At 41.1% G+C, this 18,172-nt stretch overlaps 1 long non-coding RNA gene across 2 annotated transcripts; it reads right to left on the bottom strand.

The window, feature by feature from the left end:
- Positions 1–424: 424 nt before the first annotated feature.
- On the bottom strand, positions 425–14,149 carry LOC115353102. Of its 2 annotated transcripts, none has more exons than XR_003927421.2 (4): positions 13,940–14,149; positions 6,256–6,371; positions 4,780–4,870; positions 425–2,225 (listed from the first exon to the last, which is right to left on the bottom strand). It is a non-coding gene; the product is annotated as an uncharacterized LOC115353102 (long non-coding RNA). The 2 variants fall into 2 exon arrangements; XR_003927422.2 differs by lacking the exon at positions 13,940–14,149 and adding an exon at positions 12,067–12,136.
- Positions 14,150–18,172: the final 4,023 nt, after the last annotated feature.

Below are 18,172 nucleotides of genomic sequence, written 5' to 3'. Positions count from 1 at the left end.
CAGGACTTTCCAAGGGGCGGCAGGCAGCGGGCCACATCTGTCAACAACGTGCTGCTAGAGGCGGGCAGCATGGGCCAGCTCAAGGACCTCTCTTCCTGCCATTGTTATCCCTGCAGCCCTGGAATTTCATCCAAATGGATTTGACCCCTTGCTAAACAGCCCGTGCATACTTCCCTGATTAGGGTATTCCTGTGCGCGGAGAGGACGGAGGCGGGGGTGGAGGTGGAAGGAGAGCAGCTTGCTCCGTCCCTGCCAAAGCGACACGAGCGCGCTGCTGAGCACCGGACTCCCGGCTGGCACGTGGCTTTGAGGGGCAGCAGCTCTCCTGCCCGATGGGGAGCGGATCTGCGCACCTCGGGTGTGCTCCACCAGAAAATAACGCAACGGATGCAGTTCTTCACCCATCTTGCATTTGCTTGTGAAGCGCGAAAGAAATTTAGTAGGTGCCACTTATGCCCCGTGCTTTAGGAAAAGTCTGTTACTATTTCAACTTTTCAAGTCTGAAATGCATTGTACTTTCCTACAGTGCAGCTATCAGTGTGCTGTAATGCCTCGCCATGCTTGTGTACAGTTTTTATTTCTGCACATTACATTGATTTTGCACAGCATTCCCCTATGCAAGCACTGGCTTTGGTTTCTGCCTGGGAGAAACCCTCTCTTTGCAGGAGAGCTGATTCTTTTTTTGTCTTTTTTTTTTTAATATTTTCTATCCATAGGATGATTTTCATAACAGTTCATTGCCACTAAGCCTCTGACATCTCAGATGATGCTCCAGTTCCACATCACAAGAATATATTCTGGGTGGTCTTTGCCTTGCAATTTGATGGGTATAGCTGCCCCAAGGTTGACTGCTGTTTTTATCTTTTTCTGATCCTCCCAATCCTAAAAAGCTTCATCTTGTTCTCAAACCTTCCCATCTGTTTTTCCCCTCATATTTGTACCACAGTGTGACCTGCTAAAATTCCCTTTACCTTACTAGACCTCAAAATGTATGACAACATTTCATATAACACAGAATAATGACCAATTAGTAGCACAATCTGCTTCCAGCTGCCCTACTTTGCTCTTCTCCATTCTATTCCCCCAGCCTTCCTACAAAAGAAACTTCACAATTTCTTCCATGACAACGCTGCTGATGTCCAAGGACAGGTCACTGCCAGCACTTCAACCTCTATCACCCAATCTATCCCTCTGCCCATTCATGAAAGCATTTCCAAAATCCAAATATTGAAGAAAGCACTTAAATTTGAATCCAAGTTTTGCCTTTGTACCTGGTTCTCAATTTCTATTCCAGGGCATCCCCTTGTCCCCTGGAGGGGTTGGAAACAGTAGGACCCCCTCTCTTCTCTCCTGTCATTCAAACTTTCCATGTCTGTCTTAAACAACAGATTGAGTTAACAGGAAGCCTTCCTACCTCTTTTTTTCTCTCCTTTCTTCTTCCTCCATCCCAGACTTGACTCCCTAGCAGATGCCAGTCACTCACCCTCTACAAAAAGCCATATTCCCTCTCAAAGTTTCCCTCCTCCTTCCCCTCAGGATCTCCCAGAAGAACTGTTCCTCTTCGTTCTTCTGTTCCAAACTTCTGCCCCGAGGCAGATATGGAAACATTAAAACATGTATAAAACATTATTAACCCTAGACAATGAAGAGTTATTCAGGAAAAGGTCCATAGTTTGCCATATATTAATAGAGTTTTTGGTATCCCAGGGCCATGGCTTCCTTGTAGCTTTAAGGAAGAGTGAATGTCAGAGGATAATAATCAGAAATCCTGTTTCAGCAGATTGACCTTCTTCCTAAGAGGATATTAAACAATCTTTCGTTTGAACAGATCTCCAGGTACTTTGGGTAGGAACTTCAGCTGGGTGTCAGCGTAGCTCTATCTGAAATTAGTGGGATCATGTCAGTTTATGGCTGGAGTTGCTGACCTGGCATAACGTAACTGTATTGTGGCTCTTTCATCTAAGAAAATCTAAATATCCCCAAAATATTAATTAAGCCTAAAAATAGGATAAATACTTTAATACCACATTTACAAGCAGGGAAACTGAGTCTCGAGAAGACAAGACCCAGGTAATCCATGATATCCACTGCTTCTGTCTAGGTGCACATGAAAAGTGCACCTAGACTGGATTTTCAGTACAGTTCAGCACAACAGAAGTCAGGGGAAATGGTTGCCTGACAGTACTTCTGATGGCCAGGTCATAGGGCTCTCATCCTGGATTACCCTGAAACAGAAAAGCACATAAACCAAAAGCTACTTTTAAAACACATGAAGCCAGAATGCTCCAGACTTATCAGAAGAGGATCTGGGTCTTCTGGCTCCTTCCACAAGACCCTCATTTCATTCCCTTTGTCTTTGCTGAGCTTTGGATCAATGCATGCAAAAAATGTTTCCACTGGGCTTTAACTTTGGCCATCCACTCAACTATGCACTCCTGTACAGTCACATGCTATTATTATGGTTTTAATCAGTAAAGGTTACACAGCTATACCTATTGTTTCAGTAAAGTTTTGGCCACAAAGTTCACATGGTCATACTGAGCCGAAAACTGAGGTTATCGAGTAATCAAGCCAAGTACATTTGTTGTAATTACAGCTCCTTATTTGTTTTATTCACACACACTCACCTTCCTCTCCTGCCCTCCCTTCTCCCAAGCCCTACTGCCAGCTTACCAGCTTGGAGCAGTATTGTTGCTTTGTTTTGAGCAGCGACCCTGCATCATGTAGACAGCTGAATTAAGTCCTATCGCTGTACCGATCTAAACTGACATTTTGACAGGGGCAACATGGGTGTGCCTTGGCAACAACGCAGCAGTAAATGATGTTACAGCAAAGAGACACCATTTGAATAGGCAAAGAACATTGTTTGTAGCTCTGCTGCATTGATTTCAACCTCAGGCCAGGCTGCTCTTAGCCAGTGGATTCAAATACCATAATTGATTGAGTTCTTCTTGTGCCAAAATAATGAGAGATAAAAAGGGATTTGGACGTTCTTCCCCTTTCACTCTCATCTAAACTCTAAAGAAACAAACAGCTTCATCACACATGCATGCAATCAGGTATTTTGAAACGAAGGTGCACGTAGAAGACAAATTGTGGAATGAATTCTGTTCTTAGTTGCACTGGCAATAGTCCCATGTAAACTACATCAAAATTTTGGCCCCTGCAATTTGACAGAACTTTCACATTCTACTAGTAAAAAAGGTTATGTCTGATAATCTACATAAAGTGATTATTACCTGATACATCACTCCATATGGCTGTTTTCTTATTTACATTTCACCCATCTTGGACTGTCATTGAGCGAGCCCATTTTACTTTAATATTCAGCCTGTCATTTTTTGGTTCTTAGGAATTAGCATGAGGTAGTTATGTTTGGGTCACTGTGATGAATGCTGATATTCAAAATTTGCAATAGGTTAGCTTAAGATGGCTTATTAATTGATTTAATTCAGTACCTGGAAACTCTGATATAGATAGTCTTACCTATTCAAGCCTTGCTTGGTTCAGTTTAATTATGCCTCTAAGAGATTCAGCTCACTGATAATTGTAGTTTGCCACCCTGCTCTGCTTTTCACTGTCTTTAAATGCCAATGTTGAAAAACCATGACATTAAGAGTACTTCAGCTGGGGTTCTTTTTGTTTGTATTCTGTCCAGCAATCCATCAAGTCCTACACTTTTCTCAGAAGCAAAATGAAGACTAGAATCTCTTTCTGCCTTTTGTGCTTTATTTATGAGTAATCAGATTTTCTCATAATTAAGCGACACTGGAACAGTGGAGCCTAAACCATGCTGCGACCATGATTCACAGCAAAAAAAGCAGGGGTTTGCAACACAGCTATTGTACTCCATAAAAACAGTCTGGTACACAGCCCACAATCATCTCTCATGCTTGCATGGTCAAGGATGTGTAAGCCCACGTCTGAGCTTAGTTCAGTGGCAGGCTAAGACTTACGCACGTGGTTAGGTATTCAGGTGACACAGGGCTGTTGTTAAAGCCCTTGAGGGTCTCTGGAAGGGAATCAAACCAGGTGACCCAAAGGTGCTACGCAGAGAGTGCTGGTGTCCTCCTGGAACAATAGCCTCTTCCCAGAGACCAGCTTTTGTTCTTTAACTTCTCCCACTAGTTTATTCCTCAACAGCTTCTCCATACAGAGGAGCCTTGAGTAGGTCGTCTTGAGCTCTTTAGCTTGAGAGAAAAGGATGCCAGCTATCCTCAAATCCAGCAGTGACCCCTCCATCAAAACCTCTTTAACACGAGGTTTATTCATGGGCCACACAGGTCTACTGTTAGCAAAACACTCCATGCCTGTAGCGGAGTGGTTACCTTCTTTTCCATAAATGCAACCACAGAAAAATCACATTCAGTTTAATTAAACAGTAAGATCGATTCTTTTCTCAAGAATTAAAGGGGTTTCAAATATGGTGGCAAAACCAGACTTTTCTAGATCTCAGAACAAATGAAACCGAGTCCTTGGGGACTACTATTCTCAGAATCCCCCCCAAAAAATTAAGGAAAAAGATATAGGCAATTCTCTGATAAGAGATCAGAGGTCAGATCCAATAGAGCAAACAGACAATTTTTGTTCTTGCTCAAAAAATAAGGGGAGCAGTCTGTTTGGGATTCCTCAAAAAATTTGTGCAAGAACTAATTTACTTTGGAAACAGAATGGTAATTAGTATCCCTCTTCTCAAGCATCTGTTTTGCTTTCCCAGGTAATGTATTTTTAAGCACAGTATTGATTAGCTTAATGCAAGTTTTTCCTGTGACTACTCACCCATAACGATGAAGATTTTTCCTCCTCAAATGCAAATAAGCAGCAATATCATTTTAGAGCAGTAGGTATCAAACCATACGGTGACTTGTACCTGAAATTTAACAGTTCAAAAATTAAAAGAAAAAATATTATTTTTCTTAATAAAACCAAATTTAAATATTCCTTTTATTATACCTACTTTTTTAATTCCCTCCCCAACTTTCATACTAATAAGGCTGTAGGTATCTAAACTGGGCAGCTCATGGAGACACAAAGTACATTCAGAACCAAGTTACAGTAGTAAATATCAACCATATTTCATTTGACTCTGTGTGAGGCAAACACCTACTTTGCCTGTCCCAAGCAACCTTTTGTGCTTCTTTTAGAGCACAGAGCAGTTTGCATTTTCTTAAAACTGGTGCCACTAACGGAAAGAAATGAGTGCTACTCACTGAGCACGATTTCTAATATAATTTGCCTGTCACTGTATCAAATTCATATCACAATGAAAAGTAAGTGGCATAGATTAGTTTTGCACTGGAGACTTTTCGCTAGCTGTTTCGTTCCTGTGCTCTGAAAATGCTTGTAATTAAATCTGGCAGACACAAGAAATTACTTAACTTTAGGCTCGCACAACACAGAGCTCCTGAGAAAGGCCAGAACAGCAGATACTCCCGTTTCAGGCTTCTTTTTCTTCCCAATAAACAGTGACAAGAGTACGTTATTGCACGAGTACTGTTTATTTAATGAATCCAGACTCTGGCTCAGTCTGTCCTCACATGAGGCATCCAGGCATTGCGAGGCTGCGTGGCACCGGGGAAGGTGATACAGGAGGTAGGATGCTCTCGCTGTGCCAGCTCGTTAGCGCTAGGATACTCTACAGCTGAAATACCGGCGATAAAAGATCACGTCCACTTTCTGCCCCTTCTGGCAACGACCCTTATGAGACTAGGTCCTGTTCGTTTTCTGTTTAGCTGGCTTGCTGTTAACACACTCAGCAAGCAGAAGAAAGAGTCAGCAAAGCCTTGGTTGATATTTTGGAAAAGTCTTTTGTTCGGTTGGTTTTGTTCCCCCTCCCTCCCCACCCAAGAATAGCACACTCTTTCTGCCTCTGCCATTCAGTTTCTCCATCTCTTTCTTTAATGCCAACCACAGAGTAAGAAAGGAGTGTAACGGAGAGATATTTGGAAGTTCCTACAAACTAAATCCTTTTGCTAAATCTGTCTCAGCGTCCCCAAATTCTATGAGCACATGGTGAGACCAACATGAGGACTAAGAGTCATCTAGAAAGCACAATGTTACTTCACAGACTTTTGAGTCAGCTTTTCAATTCTTTTCTCTCTCTGTGTGTGAAAGAGTTCAATGAACCTAAAAGACCATTTCTTATTAGAAATTTTAAGTTCTTAAAAAAAATGCAGATGTGTAGGGACAGAAATCAGGACTCTGTGTAATGGATACAAAAATATTTTAACACTGGAGCTGGTGACACAGACTTACTTTTATTCCACAGCTTGCCTTTGCTTTCTTCCCTTACGATCTCCTGTATGTCGTACATATTCATAGTACTCTTCCAGCGGTGAGGTTGCAAAGGCAGTACAGACAGCAGCCCTCGCCTGCAACAGAAAGTGAGCTTTTATTTATGCCATGAATATCCTATGCCACTTAAAGACGTCAAGTTGTTTGGTTGTGTGGGGATTTTGTTTTGTTGGTTTTTTTTTTTTTTTTTTTTTTGAGGGATATGTGTTTCAGAAAACATTCTTGCTTGCTCAGAATGCTAAGCAACTTCACAGTGTCTCACAGGGAGGAAATACAACTGATCGTCATCTTTTAAAAAGTGACAACTGCCACATGAGTAGCAATAGTGCCTCATGCAGTATAATTGCTGGTATTTCAAAGGTGACTGTGTAAGTATGGATGTCTATAATGCACGCTGCTGTCTGTGTGCTATTTGAAAGTTGCTGTGGTTTTGTGTGATTTTTTTTTTTTTTTAAAGCTTTTATCTTCTCTGTAAAAGCAACAGTTTGACTGTAAAGCAGAGCTTGGCATGCGATTTAGCTTACCAGTGACAAAACTGTGGTCTCTTACAGGGATATCAGAGAAGACCAAAGAAAACATGGAGATAAATTCTAAGAATTATAAAAAAACCTAATTCTAAAATCCTGTGGCTCTTTGTGAAAACATAGCTATGCAAGAGAGAAGCAGACAATGAATTTCTACCAAATCATTTTTTACTGAAATTTCCTCAAGCAATGTATCTAAATTATGCACTGTTATCTCAAAGAGGTTCATAGGATCACGGGTTAACCCAGGTTGGAAGGAACCTAAGGAGATCATCCAGCCCAGCCTCCTGCCAAAGCAGAGGCAGCTATGAACATGGGTTTTTTTAAAAAAAAAAAAAACACCTCCCAATTCTTCCTGTTTATATCTTAAACACCACTTACAACTAGAAAGCAGCCTCGTTCTCATCAAGCTTTTGAAAACAATTACATCTTAATTTTTTTTTCCTTTTTTAAATACAAGGGTATTTATTTAAAGATGACAGAACATGAAGCTTTCGCATCATCCAGTACCCAGTGAAGAAAGCAGGGAAAGAAAAACCTCTCTTGGTAAATAGATACATTAACACACACAAGAGGGGACACGTGGTGACAATACAAATGCCGACATCTGACTTATACCAGTTAACTCCAGGAAAAACAGGTAAAAACTGCTAGTGCCTTCAACAGAGTTATGGTTTTACCATATGGAATTACAATGATATAAGCCCAGACTAAGTGAGCTCTAAATCAATCTTTTAAATCTAGTTGAAAGAGGTGTTGGGGAGAGGTGGTGTTGACCAGTAATTATAGTTTAACTCAGACAGTATTATGAACAAGAAGCAGCAGCAGAACTCAGAAAAAACATTTCTCCCCCAACCCAAACCTCCCTTAAACCAAAATCTTCACTTGCAGGTCTGACTTTGTTTGACATGCTGTTGTTCACATGTAGCAAACTTGACTTTAAGCCCAGAAGAGATGAAGAGTCCCAGAAAAGAAAGTGGCTCAACAGCAGAGTAGTAAAAAGCTAAGAAAGTCCACGTCATGTGCTGAGCTCTGAACCAAATGTCTACTCAGGGAGCGAGCTAATGCACGACATGATGAAGTAGGAAGTTGCTAATGACAGACAAGCTCCCAATTAAATTGTTACTGGAGATTCTCAGGTGCCTATCAGATGAAAAAATAATTGCAGCAAAGCAAAATATAAGAAAACATCAGAAAAAAGGACTATTCTTATGATCTATTGGATGTGGAACAGTCTCCCTAGCGAAGAGCATTTGTCGCAACTCGAGTCACTTGTCCAAAGCTTTGTTAAATCAATTATAAATACACCTCCTAAAAACCCCAGAATTGCATTGGCAGGTGGAAAGACATGGTATCCAGAGGGTCTTTTCTACCTCGAAGTACCATGACCTCAACTGGACATGCCCAAAAACTTTTAGAGAGGAATGTGTGTTAATGCTTACATGAGGACATGAGCCCCTGGGGAGATGAATGCATAATTGCTCCAGCAAAGAAACATCATCTAACTAGTCAGGAATGGAAAGCTGTTGTACACAGAGCCAGTATTAGTCCAGCTGGGCAATTTCTTATCTTTTTTTTTTTTTTTTTAATTACCATCAGCAGTCTCCCAATGTAATCCAGGTGATTGATTTCAACTGGGTTTTCTATCCCAGTTAGCAATGAACCACCCAGATTTCAAATATTTTTAAAGTTCAGATTAACAGTTTAATTCAGCAGTATTTTATAATAATTTTTTAAAAATTTGTATCATTACCAGATAAGCAAAAAGTTGTTTTGGGAAGAAATTGCAGCATGTTTCAGATATTCTCTTCACTGAGCACACCTGCCCTCCAAAAATCAATGACTGTAGTAGTAATTAGGGCTGATTGAACTCCTATTGTTGACACTACTTAAATCAAAAAGAAAATTTCAAGCAGCATTATAAATATTTATGTGCTGTCTGCTGGAAAGTTTTTAGCTGCAAAAAACAATTTTGGAAAAAAATTTCAATTTTTTCTTAGTTTTCAAATAATAAAGACTTTTTTTTTAAATATAAAATTGTAACCAAAGGTTTTCAGCAACATTATATGTAAGTTTTTTGTTTACAGCTTTCTATTCAACAGGCACATAAAAATGTCATAAGAGATTAAAAAAAACCAACAACAAACTTCAAACCACATCCATTAAACATTTCCGGAGAGGGAAAAGGAGTTACTGACATTTTTATTGTTTTATTTTTAATAAGAAGAAAGCACAACTGCTGCTTTGTTTCAATAGCAAGTTCTGAGGACTTGTCAGAACAAACATTACTAAGTACTAAAATGGTGATAGTTGACTGCAATTAGATTCAGCATTCCTACCTGAAGAGCTTATTGTATAATCAATGTAAACCTATGTGGTTAAACCAAATCAAAGGAGTAACATAAAAATCAGCATGGGAGCACATAACCGTGTCACAGACCATAGGCATACTACATCACCGGCTTTTAGTATCTGAGGCAAAGACCTGGGAATAATATCAAGAATGGAGTTATTGAGAAAGGTGAGGAAACCTCCTTGGCCTCAGCTTGACATGGAGCAGCAACAGGATGCCCTCTAAGTCTGAAATCAGGGAAAGATTTTGTAGTTTTAAGGTCTTTCCCACCCCAAAACCTGCCCACCACCATCATCAAGGTAGCATTCAGCCCTAAAACTTGCTGAGACTGAGAGGACTAGAAAAGCACATACCTGGGGACATAAGCCTCTGGCTCTCGGTGTTAGCTTTGTCAGTGCTGAAGATAAATATCTGAAGAGAACAGAATTTAGAGTTTGGGATTTTTCTGGTGTTAAAATGATAAGGGAAAAAACTCCTGCTTGGTGCTCCACAGTGATACGACTTTTTTTTTAGTCACTAATAACATTCAAATTGCCTTAAAAGCCACGATAGGGAAACACTACATTTGAAAGAAAGATCGGGGTATGAACTTCTACCCAATCTCTGAGGGAGGTGGAGATTTTTTATTATCATCATCATCATTACTTTGTTATTGTCCTGAGATTAGCCTTAACAACAAGAGCTATTTTTGAAACCGAAACATGAGTGAAAAATGCTTGGGTGGTGAGCCAAGGTTTCCTAGGGCACTGTTCCTTAGCTGGGTTTTTAAATATTCTGGAAAACACTTCCAAAAAAAAAAAATTGTTTTTTAATTTTTTTTTTTTTTTTAAACAATATACACTGTTGGCTGCTCCAGCATCAGGAGCCGCAGACCTTTGGCACCCTGCAGAGGAAACACAGCCCTGCCAGAGGCACCTTGTTTCTGTGCCTCCGGACGCTCCCTGCCCTCCAGGTGAGTGAAAGGGCTGCGGTCAGACACTTACCCAGCCACGCTCTTTTAGGGTCACTAACTACTTAGCAGTGCCTCTAATCCCAGACATGCAACCCAAGCAGGAGTGCAAGAGGTGGAATAAATTGCTCCTTTCCTCTCTTTTCCCTAAGAGACCCTTGACAACTCTATGATCTGGAGCTTATGCTTTACATTGGCCAGCCTGTACCCACTAAAAGCATGATTTTTTTTTTTTTTTTCCTAAAGTCACCACAGGTCTATATGCTGCAGAGACTTCATGTGTACACTCATATATGTAAGTATTCTAAAAATCACCATACACGTGCATATGCCCCCTACAGACTGGGTTTCCGTACAAGCAATGCTTTTCTAAAATGTAGCTAGACTGTGTTTCTTAAAAATATCAAACTGAGTAGACTGCACAAGATATCAGCAAGGAACTTAAGTATGTACCCCACCTTTAACTCATTGAAAACAACATGCGTGCAGCTGAATATGCATTTACCCATCTTGCTAAATTGGAAACTGTAAGATTTGCAAAGAACTGCTACAAAATAAATCAGGAACTTATTGTTCCATTTTCTCAATTGGGAATGCACAGTTAAAGTTTGGAATGACAGCTTAATGAATGTTAAGATGAAAGAAATGTTTTGCTGTGCCTTTATGAAAATCCTTATGGATTGAAAAAAAAAATTGACATCTTTTCTGAGATAGTTAAAGAAATAAGAGTTTTTCCTGTCAGCAAAATGTGATTTTTACAGAGGGTCATTCCTCTGTAGAGGAGATAGTAGGCACCTGTTCCCAAAAATGTAACAGCTTTACTTGTGTCCTCAATTAAGATAATTGACTAAGCGCATATTGGATTAAAAACGTTGTTCTGTAGGGATCCTGCCAAGTCTACAAATGTCTTAATGTCAGTATTACCATTCAAGAACTGCAGGATGGTTTGGCAATGAATTCCTAAAAAGGGATTATTTGTTTTCTTCCTCTCAAAACTGAATTCTTGAAAAAAATAAAATAAAAAGGCACACCAAAAAAACCCTGGCATCTGCCCAACTGTACGTTGGAAATAAATTATGAATTTGCACTTTGCAACGTGCAAATTCAGCCTGTGTTTTGGAAGCAGGGGTATTATGTGTTGCCCTTTGTGTGCCGCTGGGCTCCTCTGCACCTGTTTCATACTGTACATATTTGGAATTTTTCTGTATTCTTTATCATTTCAAAGACAGGAACATAAACATCTCCGCTTTTCCTGAGATGACTGTCTGCGTGTGTATATATGCATCACTGAAAATTCCTAGACCCAAATGCTGTTTTCTCTTGCCAGACACCCCTGTGGGTCTTCCTGAACAGCAGGCACTTTTTCAATAGCAGCTTGGAGATACTGAGGGAGAATAGAAGGTCATTTTCTAAGACAGGATGCCAAGAGGACAGGAATTGAATGGTGCTGGCTGGCCACAAGACGCCATGCAAATCAAGAATGCAGTGTGGTCCCCAGGGAAATAGTTCATGAGCCTGGAGTATACGATAAACCTGCAACCAAAGCCTTCTTAGGCAACTGCGATAACAATGTGTCACATTCCAGAGGAGTCAAAAACAAAGGTTGCAGAAGTCCTTGCAAAGCAGTGCTCCCTTAGACATCTGCGCTTTCAAGGAAAAGGAAAAATTTGGCAAGTTTTGTCACTTCTGGCTATTTTCTGAAAACAAATCAGAACTCTTTAGGGTTAGTCCATCTCAAAACCCCTAGGTAAGCGACAGCAGAAAGTAGTTGTATGAATCTTTAACAGGTTAAAAAATTAAATATGCATATGCACCCACAACATACTGAAAATAAGTAAATGCCACAATAAGAAGGTGGTAAATGGATATTTCTATAGTATATTTGTAATATACTATATTTTTTATATATATATATATTTTTTTACTAAATATGCAATATTACCTACCTGTCTAAATGCTGTGTTAGCCACCAGCTAGGAGGATTAAACCCATATCTTTAAATTGGCTTTCTTACCCTTTTCATTTAAGCATTGTACTACTTTCATAGATAAGTAGTCACTTCATTGCTGCTCATAAATTGAGCATAAACAGTCCAAGATACTTACTCCTTCTGTTTGCCATTGTTCAGTGACTAGTCTGTGCAAACAAACAGATCATTAAATAATTGCAGCAGGTAATTGTTATTCACTATTAATTATTGACGTTGGCTGACTGGCCAAGTCCCATAGGCTGAGGGAAAGGGGGGGGGGGGGCAGAATGGGAGACCAAACAAAACACCTTTGCTAAGGTGACAGACAAAATTCTGCCGTGCATGTATGAAGTATGTGATGCAGCATGAGATTTCACAGGAGAAGCATAACTCACGGTGTCCTGAGAACCGAGGAAGGAAAGATCAAGAGCACCCCAGAATTCAGAAAGCAACTACATTGCACTTTGGTGAATCAGATCAAGCTTACTACCTCACCCTGCTTTCAACCTTGAGGTTTGCTGCTTCTCTTTCAGATCTGAAGCATCCAAGAGCTCATTTGCTTCTTTGTTCCAGATATTCCTGCCAATAGCAGTAGAAACAACACAGATCTTTGTGGTGTTGCTTTGTAAAAATTCTTTGATATCATCAAAGATCTCTTCTCCCTAGCAGAGTATCACGGTGCGCCTCACAACACGCCACTTCAGCAGCGCGATAAAGGCCTTCGTGCCAAGGCCTAAAGCCAGAGATGATTAGCTGAATTGTAATAAACAACAAACAACGAAAAAAAAAGCAGAGTATAAGAGCAGAAAAGATAGTTTGGAAAACAGCATGAAAATTATTCCATTCCAGGTAGGAAAGCTGTATACCAAAAAAGCAAGTCTGGGAAGACTGCCAAGGCAACAGCTGAGCTATCTGTATCAAGGCTATGTCTTTCACAGGGACCCGCAAGAATTAGTAGAGCTGGTAAGTCAGGCTAAGGTAGGCACTGCCTCCTTATTTCTCAAAGGTACCCAGTATTTACGCATGGGTGAGTACGAAACACACATCCACAGCAGAAAACACCTACAAAGAGAGCCTCTAGAAAAGGATCTGCTGTGCAAGCATGCAACACCATATGACCAGAAAACCATCAAGGTTCAAATACAGGTAGGTGTCCTCTACAATAACTTCCATTTCTGGCACTGCTTCTTAAGGCATCTTTTTGCCTGGCTGTCAGTATTGCTGTTTATGTAGTGCTCTATTTCTAACTCCAATTACATGACACTCTCTCACAGACCTCAGAAGGCACTGTTTAGACCACCACATTTTAAAAATTAAATAAAGATTAACAAGTTACTAGTCATTCTCATCTTGCAAGGACTGAAAATTATCCTCAAGCACTGCAGTAGCTTCAAATTAAGAATACAGAAAGTGTCAACCTGATCAGAGAAAGTGCTAAAAAGCTATTTAACAACTGCAATTTGCCTGCATAAATGCCTCCTGAAGAAAAACCCAAAGATTGCCATTAATTTTACTTTCTGTTTTCAGAAGTGCATTTGAGACAATCAGCCCTTTGCTTCACTGGTAATCCACATACTGACAAAGCCGTCCCCTTCTCCTCTGCCCCCCATCTGTGCTTCTGAAGAAACACAGAGTCACAGAAATAAAGAAAAGTTGTAATGCCAGTCATTCACTTCCATGGACTGTTCCTTCCCTTCCTCCCAAATAACGTCTGTTCGCAGTAGTGTGCCCACTCTGGATAGACAGAAAAAGCTGTCCATCCAACGGACAGTTGAGAGCACTACATGGTTTGGGAAGTCAGGACATTTTGTTGTTTCCATTACTAGAGAAAACGCAGTCCTTGTGAGTACCTGAGCTGTGCGAGAATCACAGGTCTCCTTCCCTCCATCCCATGCCCGCTCCACAACTCCAGGGCAGTCAGCTAGTTTTCCACCAAAGTTCAAATCTCCAGGTGATTCTTCCTCTCAGTCTCACACATACCACAGATGAGTATGAATCCTGGGTTGGGATTTGCAGCCTGAATTTACCCCAGCAAAGTTGTTCATGTTTAATTTTCCAGTTCAGACCCACCTGCAGAGATTAGTACATTTGGGAAAAACAAGAGTAGCACATTAGAATAGTCATACAAAGCCTGCAAACAAAAAATAGATCAATTTTCTATGCAGATACCATTTATAGCTGAACATATGTATTCATCACAAATCTATTATAGACCTGTCTCTTGGTTTCTACTTCCTCATACTCAAAAACCTCCTACACAATTATTTCCTATATGATACTTTCCTGCCTACCCACCCCAGCCACTGCCCTTCCTGGTAGCGCGCCAGTTTTTGTATTGTTCAAAGGTGAAAAACAAAATCTATCCCAGGAACTCACTCTGGCAAAGCTAAACCTAAAACGATTAATTTAAGCAAGCGTGAAACAGCCCAGTACTGGGGCCTCCAAGCAGGGCCGGCAGCCCCGATACGGCACAGAAAGCCGCACGCATCGCTCTTCTTTCCACTTGCTTTGCAGTGATAGAGCTGACAGTCCTGCAAGTACAGAATTCAAGAAAGTTAAAAATATGCACTTACACTTAGGATTAACTTCCAGGCAAATAATAATGAGGTTGCCACAAGGATGCTGTGGGGTTTGAGAATAAAAAGGGGGGTGAGGCATTCAATCATGAACAGCAGCAATGCTTCCCTCCCACATAGCCTCAACACACAGCTAAAGATTTTCTCCATTTATACAATTTGTGAAACAATTTGACTAGGCATCTAGATTGCCCAGGGGCAACCTACAGTTTCTGTAAAGCCACCTACAGAATGAAACTGAATAATGAAGCTCTGATTATTTGTACCAGCTGGAGACCTGCTCCCGCAAGGATCATTGGAACTCTAAAAATTTCACTGTTGAAATTTCCCGCTTCCCTTTTCCGATTACAAGATCAACGCCCTGGTGCTTTGTTTTATTACAATCTTTTTCTAAGAAAATAAGTGGCCACTACATGGAAGTGAATTAGCCTTCATTCAAAACATGTTTTGCAAAAGGTTTGGTTTCATTTAGTGCCAATCAGAAGACAGACAGTGATCTTATTTATGAGGGCTGGATCTATTGTCTAGGTTTAATTAGCTGATTATTAGACTTCCCATTTCTGTTATTGCAGATTCTTAATTCTTTTCCTAACACGATATGCTTTAAAAAATGTTTTCCAAAGAAAGCAGAAGACATTTCTATTTGTCCTAATTGTTCAGGAAATTAAAACACGCCAAATTTTTTTTCAGCTAATTAGCTTTGAAATACCTTGTTTCTCACTGCCAGAACTGACCTGTAACGTCTTTCTCGCTCTCTCTCTCTAAATCACCAACTGCTCATTTGCTTCCTTTCACTGTCCTACATCACTCAGCAACTTTCTCCACAGGACATATCTTCTCACCAGTTGCTCATTTGCCCATAAGAAAACATATCCTGATGGACGCATTGAGTTTTTTTTCTCTCCAGATATTGACATAGCATACTACTGTTGATGGCAGAAGTCACTTCTGGAGGAAGAGAAGGTACTGCTTCATGTAGGCAAAAGGGAGTAGGGGTGTGCAACATGCCACCACACGTAGGTAGGATGCTGAACAACTACTGCTTCATTTTCACTGGATTCTTTAAAAATTGTGATTGGGGGGAGGGTGAAAAGTTTTAGGACTTTGTCATCACTGCTTTAGCCAGTAATTAGTGTCATCAAACGCTTTTTAGAAGTCATCTGGGTCTTTAGATTTTTTTGACACTGTCTCTCATGGCATACTCCTCGAGAAGCTGGTGGCTCATGGCTGAGACAAGTATACTCTTCGCTGGGTAAAAAACTGGTTGGATGGCCGAGCCCAAAGAGCAGTGGTGAGTGGAGTTAAATCCAGCTGGCAACTGGTCACAAGTGGTGTTCCCCAGGGCTCAGTATTGTGGCCAGTTCTGTTTAATACCTTTATCAATGTTCTAGATGAGGGGATCAAGTGCACCCTCAGCAAGTTTGCAGATGACACCAAGTTGGGAGGGAGGGTTGATCTGCTCGAGGGTAGGAAGGATCTATAGAGGGATCTGCACAGGCTGGATGGATGGGCCGAGGCCAATTGTATGAGGTTCAACAAGGCCAAGTGCCGGGTCCTGCCCTTGGGTCCAACAACCCCATATAACGCTGCGGGCTTGGGGAAGAGGGGCTGGAAAGCTGCCCGGCAGAGAAAGACCTGGGTGTGCTGGTCGACAGCCGGCTGGATATGAGCCGGCAGTGTGCCCAGGTGGCCAAGAAGGCCAACAGCATCCTGGCCGGTATCAGAAATGGTGTGGCCGGCAGGAGCAGGGAGGTGATCGTCCCCCTGTACTGGGCACTGGTGAGGCCGCACCTCGAGTCCTGTGTTCAGTTTTGGGCCCCTCACTGCAGGAAAGATGTGGAGGGGCTGGAGCGTGTCCAGAGAAGGGCAACGAGCTGGTGAGGGGTCTGGAGCACAAGTCTTGTGAGGAGCAGCTGAGGGAACTGGGGCGGTTTAGCCTGGAGAAGAGGAGGCCGAGGGGAGACCTTATCGCTCTCTGCAACTACCTGAAGGGGGGTTGTAGTGAGGTGGGTGCTGGTCTCTTCTGTCGGGTCCTGGAGATAGGACGAGAGGAAACGGCCTCAAGTTGCGGCAGGGGAGGTTTAGGTTGGATATTAGGAAAAATTTCTTTACCGAAAGGGTTGTCAGACGTTGGAACGGGCTGCCCAGGGAAGTGGTTGAGTCACCATCCCTGGAGGTATTCAAAAAGCACGTGGACAAGGCACTTCAGGACATGGTTTAGTGGGTATGGTTGATGGTTGGACTCAATGATCTTAAAGGTCTTTTCCAACCTAAATGATTCTATGATTCTATGATTCTATTCTCTGTATTTCTGTCAGCACCATATAGGACCCATCAATTAAGTCTTCCACATGCTGACCTTTAACGCACTGATTTTTCAGCTTGATTTCATATATGGAAAACATCCATAGGAAGCCAGGCCCTACACATCTTTACCTTGCAAGCTTCTCTGTTTTCTGAAGTGCTTGAGATTGCGCCTGTCCATATGCAATTTGTTCATGTAGCCACTGCACATGGTATGTTTAATCCTTCATCAGAGCCTGAACTGCTGTCACAAGAGCAAGGATTTAAAACTAAATTGACCCCTTCTTTTGACATTGGATCAATGCACCCATGAAGCGTGCAGCAACAAAGAATTATGGGTGAAATACATTTACTAACGTATCGTTTGGTTTTACTGCAGCTTCAGTGAAACATGGAGTGCTTACTTACAAAAGTCAGTGGCATGAAACATCTATCTGAAGTTTTTCTGTGAAAATAAATCAGAGCATGTTTAAAATAACAGTAATTCTCCTGAAGGGGTTACCAATACTCTTCAGTACTGAGACAGGGAACACCCTACCCATAAATCAAGATGCCACAGAAAATAGCAATAGGACTTCTTCATATTCTCCTTCCCTACTCCTTCAGCCCTTCTCTCATGATACCACCGCCCTGGGAAAACGATAAATGTTTACAGGAAGAAAATTGCTCTACTGTCAAACCCGTTCAATACACGTCACCTCTCAGAACATACTAATATCTTGTTCTGGTGGCATTTGCAACATGAACAGTCATCTGCAAAGGATGAAATCATCAATATATTTCAAGATACATCCTGGATCATTGAAAAGTTTTGAAATGGCACGGGTGTCTGGTTTTTTTGTTGTTTTGGGGTTTTTTTAAGTGTCTTTTGGCTTAGGAAAAAATGTACCAGAGATTTTAGGATATGCATCTCATAAAAAGTAAATTTAAAACATTGTATATTCACTAACGAAAGCTGTGGTAGTGCTCATCTAGCTAAGGAATATTGTTAACTTAAGCTATTATCCTAGAATTGCTGTTTTCTAAAATAACCCCAGGTATCAGAGTAAAAGATGAGACTACACCAATACAACTTTTCCCCTTTATCCACTCTAGCTACAGTACAAAGTCCTCATGGCAGAAAAGCAAATGAACAATATCTTACAAAGTAGACACCCTTGCAAAAATCTTGCGCATCTTCAGCTTGAATTTCCCTACTGCTCC

The sequence above is a fragment of the Aquila chrysaetos genome, chromosome 18 (assembly GCF_900496995.4).
Source record: "Aquila chrysaetos chrysaetos chromosome 18, bAquChr1.4, whole genome shotgun sequence".
Lineage (NCBI taxonomy): Eukaryota > Metazoa > Chordata > Aves > Accipitriformes > Accipitridae > Aquila > Aquila chrysaetos.
The sequence above is the reverse complement of the archived record's forward strand: the minus strand, read 5'-3'. Positions and strand labels throughout refer to the sequence as shown.